This window comes from Poeciliopsis prolifica, unplaced genomic scaffold, assembly GCF_027474105.1.
Source record: "Poeciliopsis prolifica strain line A6 unplaced genomic scaffold, Auburn_PproV2 SCAFFOLD102, whole genome shotgun sequence".
NCBI lineage: Eukaryota > Metazoa > Chordata > Actinopteri > Cyprinodontiformes > Poeciliidae > Poeciliopsis > Poeciliopsis prolifica.
The window spans coordinates 1,075,904-1,096,997 of NW_026562477.1; the positions used below are offsets into that span (position 1 = coordinate 1,075,904).

At 40.8% G+C, this 21,094-nt stretch overlaps 1 pseudogene; it reads left to right on the forward strand.

The window, feature by feature from the left end:
* Window positions 1-20,451, forward strand: part of LOC129354046 (sodium/potassium/calcium exchanger 3-like) — a 34,472-nt pseudogene extending 14,021 nt beyond the window's left edge.
* Window positions 20,452-21,094: the final 643 nt, after the last annotated feature.

Here is a 21,094-nt window from a genome sequence, read left to right on the forward strand (position 1 = left end):
AGGCAGGAAGGTTTGATACCGCTGCAGTTTGAACGTGATTGAACATGATCTCTAGTCCAGTTCTTCTTCCTGCCCCGGCACTTGGTCCATGCAACATGAAGCAGGACCGTCATCGCCTGAGGGGAAATCTTCTGGCCTCTTTGTACCTTTGGGAGACTTTGAGCAACCTCAGCAACCTCTGCCAGGTTGTTGAACTCAGCCTCCTCTGTGTGGCAGCCGTCTGATGGGAGAGTTTTGTTCCTCTCCTTTTTGTTGTAGAGACGCTGAATAGGAGTGATCCAACAGAGACGAGGCCATGCTGCATCCTGATTCGCCGCTTGTCCTCTGCTCCGCTAAACGAGGCTGGGTTGATGCTGGCAGCAGGGAATGCGTTCCCCTGTGAACCGATGCCTGATTGCTGATTGATACATTGACGGCAGCTGACTGTGCGTCACGCGGAACGAGGAAGCCGGCCCGATTGAAGAACAGGAAATAATCTCGCTGCTCTTGTTTTCAGGGAGTTCTGAGTTGTTTGCTTCAGGCAACAGGAGTCATTATCAGCAGCTGAAGCTTCATCCCAGTGACCCCATTCACAGCTGCACTAATTACTGATTAAAAAACTCTCCAAACGCTCTGATATGTCAACAGAAAGACTCAAGGAATATTATCAGCTGAGCTGCCGCGTTCTGGACGCCTCGTCCATCCCTGCCTTTCTCCTCCCATGAATAATCCACAGACATCATGTATTTCCTCCGGTCTCCAAACATCATCCATAATGCACCATGTCTTGGCCTCGCCTCTGCTTGTTCTACATTGACTAACATCACTGAATGTTCGTCTTGGCAGCTGTGGCTGCAGCGTTGGATCGACCCCCTTTTCATTCTGGGCCCAGCAGCCTTTCTCCTGCCTCCAGGAAACACTCACTCTGTTCTGACCTGCTCATGTTTAAATAAATATTATTTTCCTACAAAATCTGTCTAATCTGAGATTGAATGGTTCAGTTAAAGAGCAAAATTCTGCTGCAAAGTGGAGATTGTAGAGAACTGTCAGGTTTAAACCCCTAACATTAGTAAAACACTACCTGGAAAGAAGACAGAACACATCAGTTAAGTTTTACTCGCGAGGAGAGTGTCCCAGAGACGTACATCAGTTACAATCTCCAACTCACTCTGAGTACGTCTTGGTTCTCAACGCCTTTTATTTCCTTAGGTCACCCTGGTTACACAAGGGCACTGTAGCTCTAAAAGGCGTTGGGTAAACAATTCATCACACAGCTACAGTGCCAGTTCTCAATTCCCAACTAAGTGTTAGATACAAATACAAATACAAATACAAGACCAGGAGAATACAATGCCCCTGGGATCGATCTGTGTTTCTTTTATCTTTGAAGCGATGATTCTGTCACCTCGGATGGCCAGAGCAACGTCCAGCCTGATAGGAAGAATGGGTCGTTTGCATACAACCCAAAGTCTCAGGAACTGAACTTTATGACCCCAGAGACAACAAACAAACTGTAACCTCAGGAGATGCAAAGACAGTACTTTGATAATGTATATTGTGTGTGCCTCTTCTTCTATGTAACACAATTATCTTGTACCACCAAATTGCTATAATTTCCTTTTGTGTTGTATTTATATTCTTTGTTTTGTATTTAATTTGTATTTTTTTGTATTCTTTAGTGTATGCTTACTGTGTGCCACATTTTTGCCTGTGAGCTGCTGGTAACTATAATTTCCTGAGGGAGTCTTCCCAAGGGATCAATAAAGTCAAGTCTAAGTCTAAGTCTATCTCGTTCCGGACATCAAACAGAATAAGTAGTTAATCTTCACAGTAACAGTTTTACAGCATTCTGACATACATAGTAAGAAAACAATACATGGGATAACTTACATACAATTATTCCAACAAGAACTCTGTGCTTTGCAAAAGTTTTCATACTTACTGAACATTTTGCACATTTTGTGACATAATAACCACTAACTTCAGTGTATTTCATGTGAGAACAACAAAAAGCAATACAGAGATGTGAAGTAGACAAACGGTACTTTAATTGTCAATAATATACAATAAAACTGGAACTCAGAGGAAGAATCAAAAGAATCACTATCTGCAAACACAAAGGAGGAGTTTTCTCAAATCTCCACTTTGGACACCAATCACATAAAGAAGTTTGGTTTGTGTCACTAAAGTTTACACATTGACTGCATTTGTTAATATGTTTGAAGTTATTGAAACTCCTGTTGAACAAACAGTGGAAAAATTAGAAAAACTAGCAATCACAACAATATGGACTGTTTTAAACATCATTAATGTTGAAAACAACAAATTAAAATTTGTCTCACGATGCGATTTTATCATGAGTTTATTATTATTTTATCACGATTTTCTCATGATCTTATCATGATAAACGATGCGATAACTGCCCCGCTTCCCTGAAATCAGAGGGAATTTATGTAGCAACACATAAACTGTTGCTCTGACGCGGTGCAGGGGAACCTGTCAGTGTTGATGTGTATGAAAATGTCTTGAATGTTCGGTGGGAATCTGCAGCCCTTCCCCTTCTCTCTGCCGGGACTCTGGGCTTCACGCTTTTTGGAGACATGATGAGCTCTTTGGGAGTTAGCTTCTTCTCCACGTTAGTTAGCTTATTACTGAGTGTTGAGCTGAATTTTGCTTCTTGACTTTGAGCCTAACTCGGTGATGTGTTTGTTTGTTTGCCAGCCTGGTATCTGGGCTGGATGGAGCTCACACCGGCTCCTAGCAGTTAATATTAAACACATCCAGCTGTCACCTTTAGACGACTGTGTGCTCTGCGGCTTTTTACAAGCTGCTCTGGGTTGTTTCAGGCTTGTGAAGTCTTCAGCAGAACATAAAGCCGAGGAGGGCTGCAGAAAGTTGGAAGAGTGTGAGAAGAAGGCAGTGGGAAAGTTGTAAACTATTCTTTCTGTTTCATGTTGGAACTGAAGGTCCATGAAAATGGAGGTGAAATTAAAAAGCTCTCTACACACAGATTTCTTCTTTCAGTCTCATCAAGGTTGATTACATTCACCTTATGGGCTTTTAATGTTCCAGAAAGAACCTGGTGTTCCTTCACAGCCTGTAAAACACTGGAATGTTTGCAGTTAGATTATTTTCCAGATCAACGCAAGTAAGAAAGAAGAAAATAAAATGTATGAAAACATCAATCCATCTTTCCTTCCTTCTAGTGCTGCGTCTGTCGCAGATGTTTTGGGTGTTTTAAGTGAGCGACGTGAGTCGGCTCCTCGCTCAGCGCCGAGCACAGCGAGCCACAGCTAACTGGACGGAGAGAGAGAGCGGACATTTTTCTCCATTTTGCTGCTCAGCTCTCACTCTCAGTGGCTCCGCCCTGCCTTGTTTTGATTGGCAGCATGACAGCTTTGTGGCCAATCACATGTGAGGATGTGGGATCAGACCATTATGTGAAAAGAGAGAGGGGGACAAACCTGGCAGATTTTCATTCATTTGTTTTTGCATTGAATAAAAATAGAAGTTTGACTGAAATATTATTCAAAAATAAAAATGCCTCTTTCCTTTCTTTCTTCCTTCTTTCCTATCATTCTTCTTTTCTCTTTCCTTCCTTTTTTCCATATTTCAATATCAAACCTCAAATTTAGAATCATACAGTCTGAAGAATGATCTGGTTTTCTGATCCAGATTTAACAGGAATAAAAATCTTCACCTGTTCCAAACATTTGTTTTCACTGCCTAATAACTTCATTTATTTTTATTTACTATATAATAAGATCCCTCCTGACTCTCCAGGATTTTTCTTGCTCCTTCCTGTATTGTTCTTTTTTCAGAGGAACATGTTTCTCTCCAGAGTACGCCTGTTCCCTAAAGGCTTGTTTTAGGGAACGTTTTTGTTCTAACTGCAGGTTTCTATCTCTTCCAGCTCTGCACGAGTTTCCAACCGACTTCTTCACAAACAAGGAGAGAACTGAAGGAGCTGTGGCTCTGCATGTGCTCTGCGTAAGTCCAGTTTCATGAGCATGAGCTTCTCAAAGCTAACATAAAGGCTCAAACAAGCTGTTTTTCTCCTCTATATAGTAAGATTCCTGAATAATTAGTAGATGTGGAGGATTCCTGATGAAATGGGAGAAATAAGGCTGTAAGATCATATTTTCTCAGGCATATTTTCACTGAGTCAGTTAATAAGCCTGGAAATATGAAATGCAGGCATTAATTAATGAACTTAGCTGTTTTTGTCACTAAAAGCAAACTTTTAGCAGTTTGTTTTGTTTGGTTGGATATCTAGAAACTGAATGAGACCAGTGGAATCAGAAATGCTATTTTATTTTCCATTCAGTGAAGTTTTGTTCATTAGGAGGAAAGAAATTAAAATTTAAGTGAAGATAACTAGAAAATAATCATAAAAAAGGTTTTATATACTGAAAGAAAAGTCTTAACTGCAGCTAAGCATCTCAGCAGCTGGAGGTGTTTTGTAGAATAGATTTTACTTTGAAATTTTATTTTATTTTTTGCTCTAAAAAAATAAAGATCTTGATCTGTTATCAGTTTGAACCTTCATCTTCACTCTGTTGCTTTGTTTGAGTTGACAGGTGGTCTGAATACTCATATTCTGGCTTATGAAAGTTTTTTCGGTTCAGGTATTAAGATTAGGAGTCAGCAGAACGTGAAGAGTAAGACTGGTTTATATCTGTACGGCAGAAGTTTCTGTGTTCATGCAGAAAATTTGAGATCCATTTAAAGCTCCTCTTTCCTGTGGAGTTTCCTCAAGGTGTAACTCTTGGCCCTTTCCTTTTGTGTTTTATCTTCTCCTTTTAGGGTTGATGGGTTTTAAACTTCACTTGGATCCTTTTTAATGATAAGGTCCTTTTTTACTGGCAGTGTTTTTCCAGTTTGCAAACCATGTTGGCAGCTCTGCTTGCTCCTACTGAGTCACTTTATTACTGTTAATCACACAGTAGCCGTGCAAATCCTCTGCCTGTTAAACTCGAGATCCCTAAAATAAAAAAACAATCCTGCTCTCTGACCAATCAGAAGCAGGCTGTGTGTTTGGTGGGTTTCTCTCCACCTGCAGCTCCTCGTCTCCAGTGAAAACCAAACAGCACCTGGAATGCTTGCATCCCTGCTAATTTAGTGGATGAAGATGGAAACAAGCAGGCATTTAAAGCCATGGAAAATAACATAAATGTGAACAGATGCCACATCGCTGTGCAGCTCATGTGGCCTGAATAACGCAGCATTTGCTGCAGCGTTTGCTGCAGCATTTGCTGCAGCATCTGCTCTTTATTCAGGGATTTTGACTCAAACACTGGATTGAATCCAGATGCTTCCATTTTTCTAAAGCTGCTATTAAGAGATTTTAATAAAGACGTTTATCCATTTGTTTCTAGAGTTTGAAAAAAGAACAGATCATCTCTGAAATGTAATGTTCTCCCTTCTTCACGGCTGAAATTCAGAGCATTAAAGTTGCCTTCAGCTGTTTTCACTCATAACACAGTGTGCAGCCATTCATCGTGGTATGACTAGTGTCCGAGTTTCTGCCATCTGATCCGAAACGTGAAAGGAAACTGCTGAGGATTTTCAGGAAAAACTAAATGCTGATAAACTGGAAACTTTTGGGGAAGTTAATCATTTCTCCAGAAGCTCCACCTTTAAACTCGACTGACATTTTCAGATAGAGCAACTGAATGCCCTCTGAAGACAGTTTGGATGAGTCCACATTAGGCGTCAAAGACAAGAACCAACTGTCAGGCATAGTGGTGGTGGCGTCATCCTGAGGGCTTGGTTAAGTCTAGCGAAACTGATACATTGCTGGAAGTGGATGGAATTAGGGTAGAACTTCATAATCGGATTAATCATCATTAATCGGTTATTCAAATAATCATAAAGTAATTCTCTAATTGATTAATCAGTAACTTGAGTATAAACTCTAAAAAGGCCAATTTGCTGAAACAACAACATTCTCATAATTAAGCTGAGTTTGCTCAAAAAAACAAACATTTTGCATTTAAAATGAAATTTTATATTCTACTGAAAACTCCTCAAGATGCAGTTTTAGCTTCGAATTGTGTAAAAGAAAAATCTCCTATCGAGCGCCTTTTGCTTTCCAATTATTAAATTGGCTAATTGAAAAACTGATCATCCCACCTGAAGTCGAGCAGAAAGGCCTGAGCTTTCCACATGATGATGTCAGAAGCATTTTTTAGCTGCAGATGCTTTGCTACAAATGATCAAGTGTTTGCTAATGACATGTTTATTATTTAAGAAATAAATTGAATCATTCTATTTGCATATGCATGATGTAAGAGCCAATTTTGTATCTGATTGATCATCGTAATAATCAATTAACCTGAACTTCACTGAAAATATGTAAATTATGCTTAAAAACAGGAAACTAAACAGTTTAAATGAGCTTCTGTGTGAACATCTGATGGCAACAACAAAACGTTTGGTCAAGTAGAAACTTTTTAAAGGGACATTTGACCAAATATTAGAGGAAAAACCACAAAGATTGAAATAAATCTTCAAAAGCTCCACATTAAGATCAGATGCAGCGTCTCTGGTCATGAAGTCTTTGATCACATGCTGGTGTTAAAGTGCTGCTTCTTGCTCAGGATGAAGCTGAACGTCCTTTTCCCTTGATGCTGCAACACTCCTTTTCCACATGCTTGACTCTCACACACCTCACACCTCACTCAGGTGCTGAGAGGTTCAGCTGTGTTTTCAGACCTGATGACTCTTCATTTCTCACCAAAGTGACTCACAGCTTGAGACAGTTAGCGACCCGCCCTCACTTTGCAGCCGTCCTGTAAACAGCCTGTGAAAGATTCTCACTGCCATGTGTGTAAAAACTAGAGATTCTTTGGTTGTTCACATTTCCTGTCACTCTAAAGCATGGATGGATGGATGAATGGATGGATGGATGGATGGATGGATGGATGGATGGATGGATGGATGGATGGATGGATGGATGGATGGATGGATGGATGGATGGATGGATGGATGGATGGATGGATGGATGGATATAATAAAGTAATTTCCTTATATGGGCGTCTTGGAGCTCTTGCTGTTTTTGCTTCCTGACAGTTTTTTGGGGATTCAGGATCATGTCTGTCTGTAGCTCCCCCTGCTGGGCTCTCAGTGCCCAGCAGGGCATTAAACTCAGCAGAGTTCCTCATTTAAACTGCGTGGGATCGTAGTTATGTTGCTTGTTTGTAGTTATGTTGCTTGTTTGTAGTTATGTTGCTTGTTTGTAGTTATGTTGCTCGTTGTTTATTGATCCATGAACGATGAACTTCTCTAAACTGGCATGAAATCAGATCAGTCTCACTGAGACAGCAACAAGAAGAATCTAGATGTTTTTCTCCACTGAAACATTCAGTGTCTTCTTCTAAAATGCAGAGCAAAGATTTCTGAATATGATAATTTCATTATAATTATAATTCTTTATAAAGCATCAGCTGATTCAGAGGCTTCCTCAGACAGACTTACGGAGCTCGTCTCACCCAGCTTCACGTGGATGAATCACTTCTCACATGCTTCTCACGCTTCGCTTCTTCCTGTAATATTTATCTCTCCTCGCAGACCGTCTACATGTTCTGCGCTCTGGCGCTGGTCTGCGATGACTACTTCGTCCCTTCCCTGGAGAAGATCTGTGAGGTATGAAGCAGCAACACTGTGTCACACAGTGCCAATATGTGGAAGAAAGTTTGTCAACTTGTTAAAAAAACTGAGAAACTCAGGAAATCTAAAGGAATTTAGATTATAAATCTAAATTTGAAATGTAGAATTTAGATTTAAGGTAATCTTGAGAAATCATTTTCCAGGTTTTTTACAGATTCCTAGAAATTAGTAAAACCTCAACTGAAGCCCTGAAAAAAATAAATACATTTGAAAGACCTTCATAACTTTATTGACAGACGGACCAGATGGACATATTTTTGAACCGCTGGGTCTCTTCGAAGATTAAAAACATCTCCAGTGAGACCAGTGATATTTCCCACAGCAAATATCACATTTCTAATAGAAGGTTAGAAACAGAATAGAAATTTCTGATTGCAGAATTTTTTTTTATTTTTTTTGCAACAGCAGCAAAGTGACTGTAAAGAAATCAAAGCCAGTAGATTCACACAGAGATATGCAAACAAAAAAACAGAATAAAGAATAAAACTGGTCTACAGTAAGAGCAAAAACTTTGCATTACAGATAATGTGCCAAACCTATAATCCCCTTCAAGAGACTGTCATAGATAAACAGAATGTCTTCAGTCAGTCTTCTTCAAATTCACTGGAACACAGACTGCTACAGGAGATCCTTTCTGCCCACAGACATCATCATCTGCGATAAATATTGGATAACTTGAGTTATGGCATTGTTTCATTTCCCTTTGGGATTGATAAAGTATTTTTGAAAAGAATGTGAAAAGAATTATAGAAACAATGTTCAACATGTGCAAGTTTGTTCAGGTATTTAAACAAACCTGCAGACTACTTTCAGCAATAAAACTGCAGAAATGTAAAGATATGGGCAGAAATATTATGTAAATGAGTGAAAACCGTCCAAATAAATCTGTAAAGTCGACCATGTGTTTGAATTCTTATTGAGCTTTTGGAGCATTGATGGATCTGGGAGAAAGATCGACAGTGAAGCTCCTTTGTGCATCCTGGATGCAGCAGTCAGATATCACATGGTGCACGCTGTGTTCAGGTTAATATTTTAAAGAACTGGATGTGGAACGAAGAGGTTAGCTGGGATCAGGAGAGTTTGGACTGGGTCGCTGCAGTCATGAGAGCCAGTTTGATCACAGCAGTCCTAACGTTTCACCACCTGGTTTTCTCCGGTGTCAGACTCATAAAACCTGCTGCACGTTGCTGCAGGACTGAGCTCCAGAGAAATTTGATCAGAAGAGTTGAAGTTGCAGCTGTTTTTCCTAAACGCTGCCTTTTGTCCTGCTTTCTCTCAGCGCCTGCATCTGAGCGAGGATGTGGCCGGAGCGACCTTCATGGCAGCTGGCAGCTCGGCTCCAGAGCTCTTCACCTCTATAATCGGTAACATCAGGGAGGTCCAGACTCCACGGACCGCCAAACACTCTGGAGCGTTTTCTGGCTCCACATTAACCTCGTCTTACGTAACGAGATTCACTGATGGCGTCTGATGTGTCTTAGAAATACAGAGAGCTGAGAGTCACCGACCTCATGTTCAAAGAGACGAGCTCTTATGTTGTTTTTTATGTTTATGGAGGATAGTTCTGGGAAATCTTTGTCCCACTCATCACTTCCAGCTTCATTCATTAAAGGATTGTCTGGACTTTGTGTCCCTAAAATAGGGGAGCCTAATTCACAATGTCCTCGTCAAGTTAATAGCATCTTTTCATGCTCACACTTTTCATCACATTTAAACGATTAAATATTGTATACAACATCCTTGATTAAGACACAGAACAACACTTAAAACTATTAAATCTTTCACTGAGTGATACAATCTCAAAGAAAAATGCAGTTAAATGCACACACACACACGCGCACAACACACACCCACACACACACACGCACACACACACACACACACGCGCACACACACACACACACACACACACACACACACACACACACACACACCTAAGCAGAATTTAGAGAGACCAATTAACCTAACAATCATGTTTTTGGCCTGTGGAAGAAGCCGGAGTACCCAGAAACAACTCAACATGCACAGGGAGAACATACAAACTCCATGCAGAAAGACTTCAGGTCGGGAATCGAACCCAAGACCTTTTGCCCCACTCTGCAGCCCGCAAAAATGATTTTCTAGGCTAAACAGAGTCAACATATTTTGGGTTCTTTTACAAGACGTGTTTTTTCTGAATGGGGAAATGTGCTTCTCCTTGAATCTTGCTGGAGTCGTTTATGTTTCTGCCTCCCCAGGCGTGTTCATCACCAAAGGAGACGTCGGCGTCGGCACCATCGTGGGCTCCGCCGTCTTCAACATCCTCTGCATCATCGGCGTGTGTGGTTTCTTCGCTGGCCAGGTAGGACCTCACAGCTGACCTGGTGGTGTCAGATCAGAGAAATTAAGAAAGATTCAGTCAAAGGAAGTGTATTTATATTGCTTATATAGCCTTTGGAGGATTGTAAATGTGACCTTTTGAAGAGCTATAGCTTGAAATTAAAGGCGGCCGCAGCAGTACAGTTGAAGCAAGAAACACTGCCACCTACAGGTGATTTGGTTTGACTTTAGTGAAATAAAAGAATAAACAAAGTTATGTACAAAGTAAATTTCTAATAGAAGCAAAGCAAACAAAAGAACATGAGAAAAGTATATTGATTTGTTCAAACTCAATGTTTTTGATCAGTTCTGTGGAAAATTATGCATCTGTGCGAAAACATGCAGGATTCTGTGAAAAACTGGAGCGACTGATTTGATGAGATTCCTCTTTGCTGCTGTGTTTCAGCACAACTCTGATCATTTTAATACAGACACCGTGAAGCTGCTTGCTTTTGATCATCTCAGGCACCACAAAATAAGGATCATGTTAATATTTTTAAGTCCTGATGTATAAACATGCGATATTCTAGGAGATTTTATCATTTTTAGCACGATACCTTCCTTGCATGAGAAGTTTGCCCGGAGCAGCTTCGCTCTGATGCCATCTGACGCGCCACTGATACGGAAATGAGTTGAGCTCAAGGATAAGCTCTCTGCTCTTAAAAAAAGTATATCTGAACTGCAAGCAGCGGAGCAGCTGATTGCATATTATGTAATTGTGCTGAGATAATGACCATCTAATGGAGCTGGGATGGTTCAGTTCAGATTCAGGATCTCCCCTGCTGTCCCCTCTCCTCGCCTCCTTTCAGTTTTTCTGCAGACTCTTCTGTGCAATAAAATGTAACGGAAGCACACTGAAGCTTTATTATTATTATTGTTCTTCCTCGACCTGTGATTTCCCAGCTGGGAGTGGAAGGTTCAAAATGTGACGGTTTTCCCCTTCTCTGATTCACTAAGCGCCGTGTGGAAGATTTATCCTCTTCATTGTTTGGTCCTGTGTCCTATTGGGCTGCAAAAGGTCAACAAACTCACCGTTACGCCGATGATTCAGAGCAGGAGGCTTTTACAGTGGTGGTGCTTTCGGAGGTCAACGTAAATCTCCAAAGTGTCATCAGGCGCAGGAACAGAGAAAGCAAATGCAAGAACCAACAGAAAGGAGTAAATTCAGTTGGGTGAAAATCATCAGTCAGGACGAAGGCTGGAACGCTGGAGACAAACTGGCACAAGAAAACTGCGCAGACAGAGAAAGACAAGCAGCTTTTCCGTTACTGATATGCACAAAACTTTGTCAATATTCCACTAATGTTGAAAAAACACAATTTTTCAATTGTGGTGTTTCCATTAAATAAGAAGCACAATTAAAATCATAAATACATTTGTTGCAGAGCCATCTCCTCCTCTTACTATTAGAGATGCAGCCAAAACACCTCATTCACACGCAGAAATGTTTTATTGAAAAACATGGCTTTTTTCAGAATTGGCGAGTTTCCTCTGAGCCAATTTATTTTTGTGATTCCAATTTTGACAATTATGTAGTGCATGGAAGCACAGCCAGTGAGACACAGCTGGGTAATTTAGGATGATTACAGGAGAGAAGTTTGAGGAACCATTTATAAAGTTACTGTAAAAAGGAACAGCAATAATTTGGGTCATTTAATCTTTCATCAGAGAATATAAAACTCGTTGTTCATTTTTCAGTCATATTTTCACAGTGTTGTTTATTCATGTGTAAATGTCACTGTTTCAAACTGAATTTTAAGTTCAATGTTTAGTAAACTAGTTCAGAACATGTCCAACATTAAATCAAACAATGAGCCGTTTTAGCTGCAGCTCAGACGTTTATACCTGAGACATTTAGAAATGAAAGCTAGTGAGAATATGACCCATTTTTTCCTCTAAGTTTTGCCTGAACCACCTTGCGATAAAGCAATTTGCTAGTCAATTCTTTCTTTTTTCACAACCCTGTCCATGAACTGCTTCGTAAAGTTTCTGCAGCACGGCGTTTAAATCCACAAACTGTGAATCCTCCTGCATTCTGACTCTCATCCTGTGCTGTTTTATTGACACAGCCGGTTTAAAAATCTGAATTATGAGCACAAGCAACAGCTACTGAACATTCAACAGACAACACCCAGAATGAACACAAACTTTGCTGCTGCGCTCACAGGAGGTTTTTGAAGAAGTGCTCATATTTCATAGCAAACCTGTTTTCTTTTCAAACGGTGATGCAGATTCCCATCAGGTGAGCTGGTGGTCCTGCAGCATCGTCCATCACACGCCTGCTTTCACACTGCAGTAACAGTTTCACCTCAGGATGGGTCACAGCAGCCAGATATAAGGGCCCAAAACATATGAGGAAAACATACACTCAAAATTTCAATCAACTTCTATATTTTTTTAATTTACAATAAATGTCTCTGTTTTGCCATTTAAAGTTGGCTTAAACTTGCTAAAATCTAACAGAGTTTTTAATGTGATTAAAATCCCAGAATGTGAGTGAACCCAGGGTTTGTGTGGAAGAAACGTTCTGGTCACCGTGTTTGTTTTTTCACCCTGCAGGCTGTGAAGCTGTCCCACTGGGCTCTGCTCAGAGATTCCATCTATTACACATTTTCCATCATAGCGCTGATTGTGGTAAGATCTTTTTCTGTGGATTCTTGTAAACACACACCTGGTTAGTCTGGAAACAGCAGCAGAACCTCGAGACTGTTTCATTTCTGAAAACTGGGATTACTGGGATTCTGTAATGTGAAGCAAGTTTGATGTTTTCACACCTGGATAATAAAGTAATCAATAGATACTATTAACAAATACTTTGACTTGTCTCTAAAACGCTACATTGTTGTCCCTTTGTCTCCCCTGCTTAGTTCATCTATGATGAGAAGGTGTGCTGGTGCGTATCAAATTCACTCTGCAACCAAAATCACACTGACGGACGGTTTGCAAATGTCTAACTATCATGTTTGCAGGTGGGAATCTCTTGTTCTGATCCTCATGTATGCCGTCTACATCCTCATCATGAAGTGAGTGTCGTTAAAACTGCAGCAGCTCCGTGAACTGAATTTTTATGGCTGATATGGGATCGCGTGTCGTGGTTAGGTTTAACGGAAAGGCTCATCGGTACTTCAGCCGGAGGAAGAAAGGTTCTGGGAACCTGGCGAACGGGCTGACAGGAAGCACGGATCTGGAGGACAACGTCTCGTACGACGCAACGGCAGTTCTGCTGAAGAAAGGTACCAGAGTTGATCTGCAGAAGCTTTTCTGTCCACAACTTCAGACTTCTGAGCATCCTAAGCTTTTATCGAGCCGTGCATAATGGAGTAAATATTAATCTAGTGCTGGTTGTGCTTTAAATAGTATCTGAAAAAAAGAATAAAAATATAATCTTAAATAATTTTAAGATTATATTTTTATTCTTTTTTTTTCAGATTAAATTTTTTGAAATTATCTTGAGATTTCATTATTATTTTTAAAGATTATTTCAATTATTATAAAATGTTATTTTCATTATTATTATTCAGATTGTTTTTATTTTAGCAAAAGAAAAATGACAAAAAAAATTTAGAATTTTTCTATTTATTTTTTTTTTATTGAGATTCAGTGGAATAAATTGCATCGGCACTGACCAATAAAAATGCTGCTGCTGAATGTGTCCCTCCCCAAAAAGTGTGAAACAAAATGTGTAAAACAATTTGTTAATCTCAATTTCAAAACACTTTGAAAGATTTATTTGAAACAAAAAAAAAACATGTTTACTGTTGCAAACATTGTTCTCTTCTAATTTATTTATTTTTGGTTAAGTTTTCTTAAAATTTCTTTTTGAAATGCATTTCTTATTTCTGCTTAAAAAACTTGTTCTTTGCTTGCAAACATATTGGCATAAATTTCTCTCCATACAGAAAGTAAAGTGACTTGAAATAAGAGCCATGTGGAAAAGCTCTATAAATCAGGACCAGCTTTCCTCGCCCATTTTGTGCTACATGTTATAAAAACCAGTCATAATCTGCTGGAGGGATTATTTTTAGGCTTGTTTTCATAAATTCAGCAGTTAGACTGTTTGTGTGTCTTTGCAGCGAACCTACACTGTCCGCCGTCGGTGCTGATGGTGGACGAGCTGCTCTCCGCGTACCCCACCAGCTGACCTTCTCTGAGGCCGGCATGAGGATCATGATCACCAGTCATTTCTCCCCCAGGACTCGCCTCACCATGGCGTCCCGCATGCTCATCAACGAGGTAAGAAAGGCTGCAGCTAAGCTGACATAAGGCAGGAGGATCTGGGCAGGAGTCGTATATTATCATCTGTGTTGACGTTCCAGAGACAGGCTGATCAACACCACAGAGACTCGGGTTAACTGCATCACCAACGGCGACTCGGACTCCGCCGCCCGAGGTCTGGGGAGGCGGGGCCTGGAGAACGGGATGGGCGGAGCTGAGCAGGGCTTCAACGGGAGGTTGCAGCGGCTGGAGTCAGGCAACGAGACGGAAAACGAGGACAACGAAAACAACGAGAACGACGAGGAAGGAGAGGGAGAAGAGGACAACGAAGGCCCGCTGGTGCCATTTAAAGTCCCAGGTACCAATCTGGACCCAAATGACACTCCTAGTTGGCATTCAAGACGCTTTCTTAGCACAACCACTGCCACAGAACAACAGTAAAGATAAAACACAACTTACAGCCGGTCTTTCTGCATGCAGTCATCATTTCCTGTGCATGTGTGTGCCGGCTTCCCACCCCAGACCAAAAACATGGCTGTCAGGTCAATAGGTCTTTCTTCCTCTGACCCTAACTGTGTCATCCTCCAGCCGGCGTCTGTAACAAACTGAAGTGGCTGCTGATGTGGCCGCTGTCGCTGCTGCTCTTCTTCACCATCCCAAACTGTGGCAAGCGGCGCTGGGAGCGATGGTTCATGGTCTCCTTCTTCACCGCCACCATCTGGATCGCTGGCCTCTCCTACATCATGGTCTGGATGGTGAGTTGATCCCCGCAGAGCAGACCACTGGCTCAGAGATCGGCTGCTCTCCGATCTCAGCATGTTTCACTGAGCTCAGGTCAACATTAAGGTCGTCCTTCCCTGGACGTTGTGTCAGCGTTTCAACCATCTGGATGTTAATGCGATAATGTTTCTGCCACCATTCTTCAGAGTCGTTGCACTTTTCTTAGTTTGAAAGCCTCAAACATGATTCATGCCTCTCAGTCGTTCTCTCATCTGAACATGAAACCTTTTCTCAGAAGACATTCAACTCGTCCAGGTGGGAAACTGTGAATTTCAGTCAAGCTTGAAGGTGTTTGTTTTGAAGCAGGGGTTTCTTCTTTGGTTGGTGTCTTTCCAGTCCATGATAATGGGAAACTGGCTGTTGAAACTGGCACTCCACAAGTTTCCAGTTTATTGCAGGCTTGGTTATTGGGTTGTTCCTGAACATCTTAACCAATATTCATTAATACAAGGCCATAAAATGTGGTTTCGATGATTGAAAATTGGATGTAATCTGGTCCAACTAGAAAATGATCCCAAACATACATCAAAACTGGTTTTCAAATGGACAAATTGGGCTTCGGCGGCGGCTCTGCCAAAACGCTGAGCTCAACCTTTCTGAGGTTTTTGGACAAACTTAACAGCCAGAACCAGCCAAGAAATGAGCTCTGCTGATTCTGCCAAGAAGGGAATTGGAGGAAATATCCAGCCAGGATTATAAGTGAAGAAAGTTTGTCAGGAGGTTCTGATGAAGCATTTATTCAGGAAATTATTAAACCTGCAGGCCCTGATGTCTGACAGGGGATCAGGGAGAGAATAAGAGATTTGCATATAAATTACAAGAATAACATAATATTAGCAGAACAAAGGCACAATACTACCAGAAAAAAGATGAAAAATCATAAGAAAATATTTTTTTTAGTGAGAGCAAAGCTTTGATAAAGTTACAAGATCTTTATTCTGGAAATATTATTACTTTACTCTCATATTGCTACGACTTTATCTTGTTTTATTCAAACTTTATTCTCAAAATAAAAACAAAAGAGCTAGATTCATCTGGTCGAACCCTTGCAGACGTTTCTCAGCAGAAGGCAGCAGAGAAACCCTGTGGATGTCCTGAAAGCCGTTTCCAGATGAGGATCTGAGACGTTCTGCGTTTCTGCTTCCAGGTGACTGTGATCGGCTTCACTCTCGGCATTCCTGATGTCATCATGGGAATCACCTTCCTGGCGGCCGGCACCAGCGTCCCAGACTGCATGGCCAGCGTGATCGTGGCCCGCCAAGGTACGAACACCTGATGGAGCCGTGCAGCTCATCAGCCAGGCTGTTGCTCTGCTGCCTGTTTCTGATGCCTCCTGCAAACCAGCTTCCCTCTGTGACTAAAAGTGAAACTGAATGTCTCAGGTTTGGGAGACATGGCCATCTCCAACTCCATCGGCAGCAACGTGTTCGACATCCTGGTGGGTCTGGGGCTTCCCTGGGCGCTGCAGACGCTCTGCATCGACTACGGCTCCAACGTGAGTGTTTGTGACCCAGAATCACACCAGATCGGATCAGAACAGATCAGATCAGGAGTTTTCTTTAACATTCAAGCTCATTCAAACCATTTTGTGTAACGTCTGTCCCCTCAGGTCCATCTGAACAGCAGAGGACTCATTTTCTCTGTTGGGATTTTACTGGCCTCAGTCTTCTTTACAGTAAGTCTGTTTTCCATTTTTATGCATTATTTTAGGGCAGCATTCTCCTTTTTTACCGACTAGGTTACTATTTTTTAATTTTTGCAGAATATTATTTTCTCCCTACAGACTGTAGCTGAATTACAACCCCCAACATAAATGTCAAAAAGAATATAAAATAGTCGCAGGCTGTTGTGGAAATCCATGCTAACTCAACACATCCACGCATTATTATTATTTATTTTATTTTTGCGCTAATTCATAATTGTGAGTTTATTGGATCGATGTGGCGAGCAGCGAAAAGGGCAGGAAAAGCAGATATCTCAAAATTTCCTCGACATATTTCTAAACACATCAGAATCAGTGGTTTTGGTTGCAAACTCACACACACACACACACACACACACACACACACACACACACACACACACACACACACACACACTGAAAACTCAGAGACTAACCGAATCAGATCACTGAGAAGTCGCAAGAACAAAACCAAAACCAGAAAAAATTTACATAAGTTGTGAAACTGTTTTTTCAGTGAAGCATTAAAACATGTCAGCCTTTTTTAAATCCTCCGTCTGCAGCTCCAACCAGAGAAAAGCTAAACACAGAACACTGGGCCAGGGGATCTTTCTAAGAGAAAGAAAAAAACAAAGTAAACAAAGTTGATACCTAAATTCTCCATCAGTGGATCAGAGTAGGGAGAAAACTGGACACATTAAAGCTCAACATTGAAATTCAGGGACTCCTCCAGGAAAGGAAGTGAAAAATGGAAACATTGAGCCTGCAGTACTTTCTGTCAGGAAGGAAACCAAAGGGAACACGAAGGGAATGGTTACAACAATTATTAAGATGATCTTTCCACAGAGCGAGACGTTAGAAAAACTACAGAAGTGGAGGAAGATAGAAAGTTTGCTTTATGGGTGGAATAAAACAGTTTTCAGCTCCGCTGCAGTTTCTCCGTCTTAATTTGGAGGATGTGGTTAAAAATGAGCACGAATCCAGCTGAGACATAACTGACAGCTGTTCCACTAAATATCAATATTGACCTCATTCAGACATTGTTTCTGCAGATGGCGGGTGTGTTTTTCAGGAATGGTTGAGTTGAAGTTGTTGCGTCCCTGCAGGTCCTCGGCGTCCATCTGAACAAATGGACTCTGGACTGGCGGCTGGGCCTGGCCTGTATCGTCATGTACGCCGTCTTCCTCTGCTTCTCCGTCCTCATCGAGTTCAACGTCTTCATCTTCGTCAACCTCCCCATGTGCAGAGACATCCACTGACCCCGTCGTCCCTCTGCCTCTTCCTCCTCGTCCTCCTCTTCGTCATCGTGCGCTGGCTTGTGGAGGGAGAGAAACTCAACATGGCTTCCAGTTTGTTGGCGCCTCGGAATCGAGTCCGACCTTTTCTTTGCTTAGGAAACCACAGCTTCGTTTGAAACGTCTTGAGGAAGACGCAGAAGGTTTGGGTTCGCTTCTGGAAGCGGATTGGATGCCAAAGATGGCGCCCCGGCAGCGGAGATTGTTGCCAGTCAAACAGTTTTGGCTGAACTGAACAGCATCATGGCGGACAGTTAGGCGAGCAGCTCCTGTTATGTAAGAGAGGAATCAGCGATTTTTAGCATTTTTACAAGTTTGGGTTTAAGCACAAAATTAAGGTATTTTTAAGTGGAATAGAAATTTCTCTGTATATATTTGAGGATTATATAGGTACTTATTTTAACTGTTGAAATTCAGTTTTTCTGCACAACCGAAGGGCCTGAAGAAGCATTTAAGTGATATTTGGTGTTGCTTCAACATGTCCTCCGTGCTCCGTTGCATGCGGTTCGCCACAGCGGTTCGCCTCAGCGGTCGCTTCGCACTCAGAGAGAATCTACACGTTTAACTCTTTTACTATATAGGCTGTTTTCCTCCATATCCAAGTAGATGTGGTTTTACCAAACCCACGAATGAAAGGGACCTAATCCAGCACTGTCACTTTAACGTAGAGAGATATATTTCTGTAAGAGCGGTCTGCAGTTTTCTGGACGTGTGTACCTGTAGACCTCCTGTTAGTCTTTTAGTTGTTGTTTAAAACCAAAAAGTATTTTTAGGGTAAGGGTCATAGATTGAGCATGTGTGTGTGTGCGTGTTTGTGTGTGGATGCCACTGCTTCTGGGAAGACATCATCATGATTTATTTATGAATTAACTTATTCAAAGATCATGTCTGAACAGCAGTCAGTGCTCTCCGAGGCGCACGGTGAACTCTGCGATGCGCCACACCTAACATTTAATCTAACTACTGATGTTGTTTTTACAGATCTTTATAATTTATGAGTTTTGTACAGTTTAGTTCAAACACATGAGACTTTGGGGAGCGTCGTCCTCCTCCTCGCGGTAAATTAGTGATGAACTGTGGCCGTAAAAGATTGGTTTGAGGAGAACAGAAAGTGATGGCATGCCAGCATTTGAGCTTTTACAGCGTATTATTCCTCTGCAGTCTCATATTTCAGACTTTAATGCTAGAGGCAGGAGTTAAGATGCATTAATGTTATATCAACTTTAGGGTTTTTCTTATTTATTTGAACTTTTTTTTTTGCTTCTCTTCTCTGTTTCTCAGGGTGGAATAATGAGAAAACATTCAACTGCAATTATTTTTTTAAAATTGTAGATTTTCACCATTAATATTTAACCAAATATCTGCATATCTTTCATTACCTGCATTTCTATTGGCTATAAAATTGCACAATTTGAAAATAAATTAATTTGCTTAATGGAAACACGGCAATTTGAAAGAACCTCTTGTTTTTTGTTTAAAAAATGTTTTAACATTAGTGTGAGCTGCATGGAAATTGCCTTATTTTGCTAAACTGCAGTGGAAACATCTTTTCACATCACGAGTCACATGATCAACAACCGGATGATTCCACTGACGCAAACCATAAAGACGACAGGAAGTAGTTGAGGATCGTGGCGTTTAGGTTGTTTAATGACTTGCAGTTTTCACGTGTGATTTTATTTGCTTCTCTTATTAAATGAAAACGCAGCAATTGGGAGATTTGCTGCGTTTTTGAGAAAACTAAAAAAATCATTTTAAAACTACAGCAGTTATTTGAATCAGAGAAAACAGCCTGAATAGCAGAATGCATTTGTGCATCCATCAACGTTGTCTTCAAAATTCACTGCAGTTTTTTGTCGTCTAATTATTCCACCCTGGAGAAACTCAAATAAATCACCAAATGCCTAAAATGATTCCAACATTTATGCCCATAATGAAAACCGTTTAGAGAAAAAAATAAAGATCCATTTCTACAGTATTACTTCTGTTTCCGCATGTGTTTAAACTAAATATGGAAGTATTTGTTGATATTTATTTTTATGAGCTTCAAACCGGGAGCGTCTGATGGATGTGCTGATCTCCCAGTTCCCACCAGAGGGCGCTGCTGAGCATCTTCACACATCCACTGAAGCAGCTGGATTGGGTTTATTTTCCAACACAGAGACAGATGCTTTTTTTTTTTTTTTTGCATGCCTCTATAACTATTAAAGTTCCTTTATGTGATTTTAACGCATTTCTAACTCAAGTAGGCTCTGACTGCTCGGGTTATGCTGTACATATCAGGGGAAAGTCGCTACTTTAAACTCTGGAAACAGATTTCTTTAGAACATAGATCTGCAGCAGTTAGATCTGTTTATTATTGTTGTCAAGTCTTTTGGATAGTTTGTAAAAGATTCATTTTTGTTGACCTCTGGGAAGAACCAGAAGGAGAAGAAAATGTTCTCACAATAAACTGACTTACAAAAGCTAGAAGTGTCCAGTTTGACTTGATGCTTGATTTCTTCTTATCCTCCTTGTTGTTGGGCTTTTTTTACCTTCTCAGACATCCTGCTGCTAAGCAGAAAATGGATAAAAGTATCTAAATATTGTCAGAGCAGAGTAATGATTGTTCCCTCCATCCAGGATTATGGTGATAGCAGAATGGATTACTGAAATAAACAGATACATGCGCTAAAAAAAAAGATATTTATTGTTCTTAATTTGGATATTCAACTATCAGGTTAATTATATTACACCAACAGTTATTATCCATGAATGCATTCCAGTGAAACTCATTTGTTGGACGCCTTTTGAAAACCAACAAACTCTAAGCAGGTATTGATCAAACATTTCACTCAGGCTACATGTTTTATTTTATTGGGTTTTTTATTCACGTGATGAAATATTCTGATGTTAAATGTTTTTTTAGCTGTAACTGGAAAATTGTCATACTTAACAGAAATAAAGTCTCACTTAGTGGTCAATAAATTGATTTTTCTATCATATAATTGATTGTTTTCCAGCTTCTAAGTGAAAAGTAAAAGAGAGAAAGCGCAGTTTCTGAATTCAGCCAGCAGGGGGCGACATACGCGCCTGTCCTCTGTCTCCTCCTCCTCCTGTCTCACCTCCCTCTGAC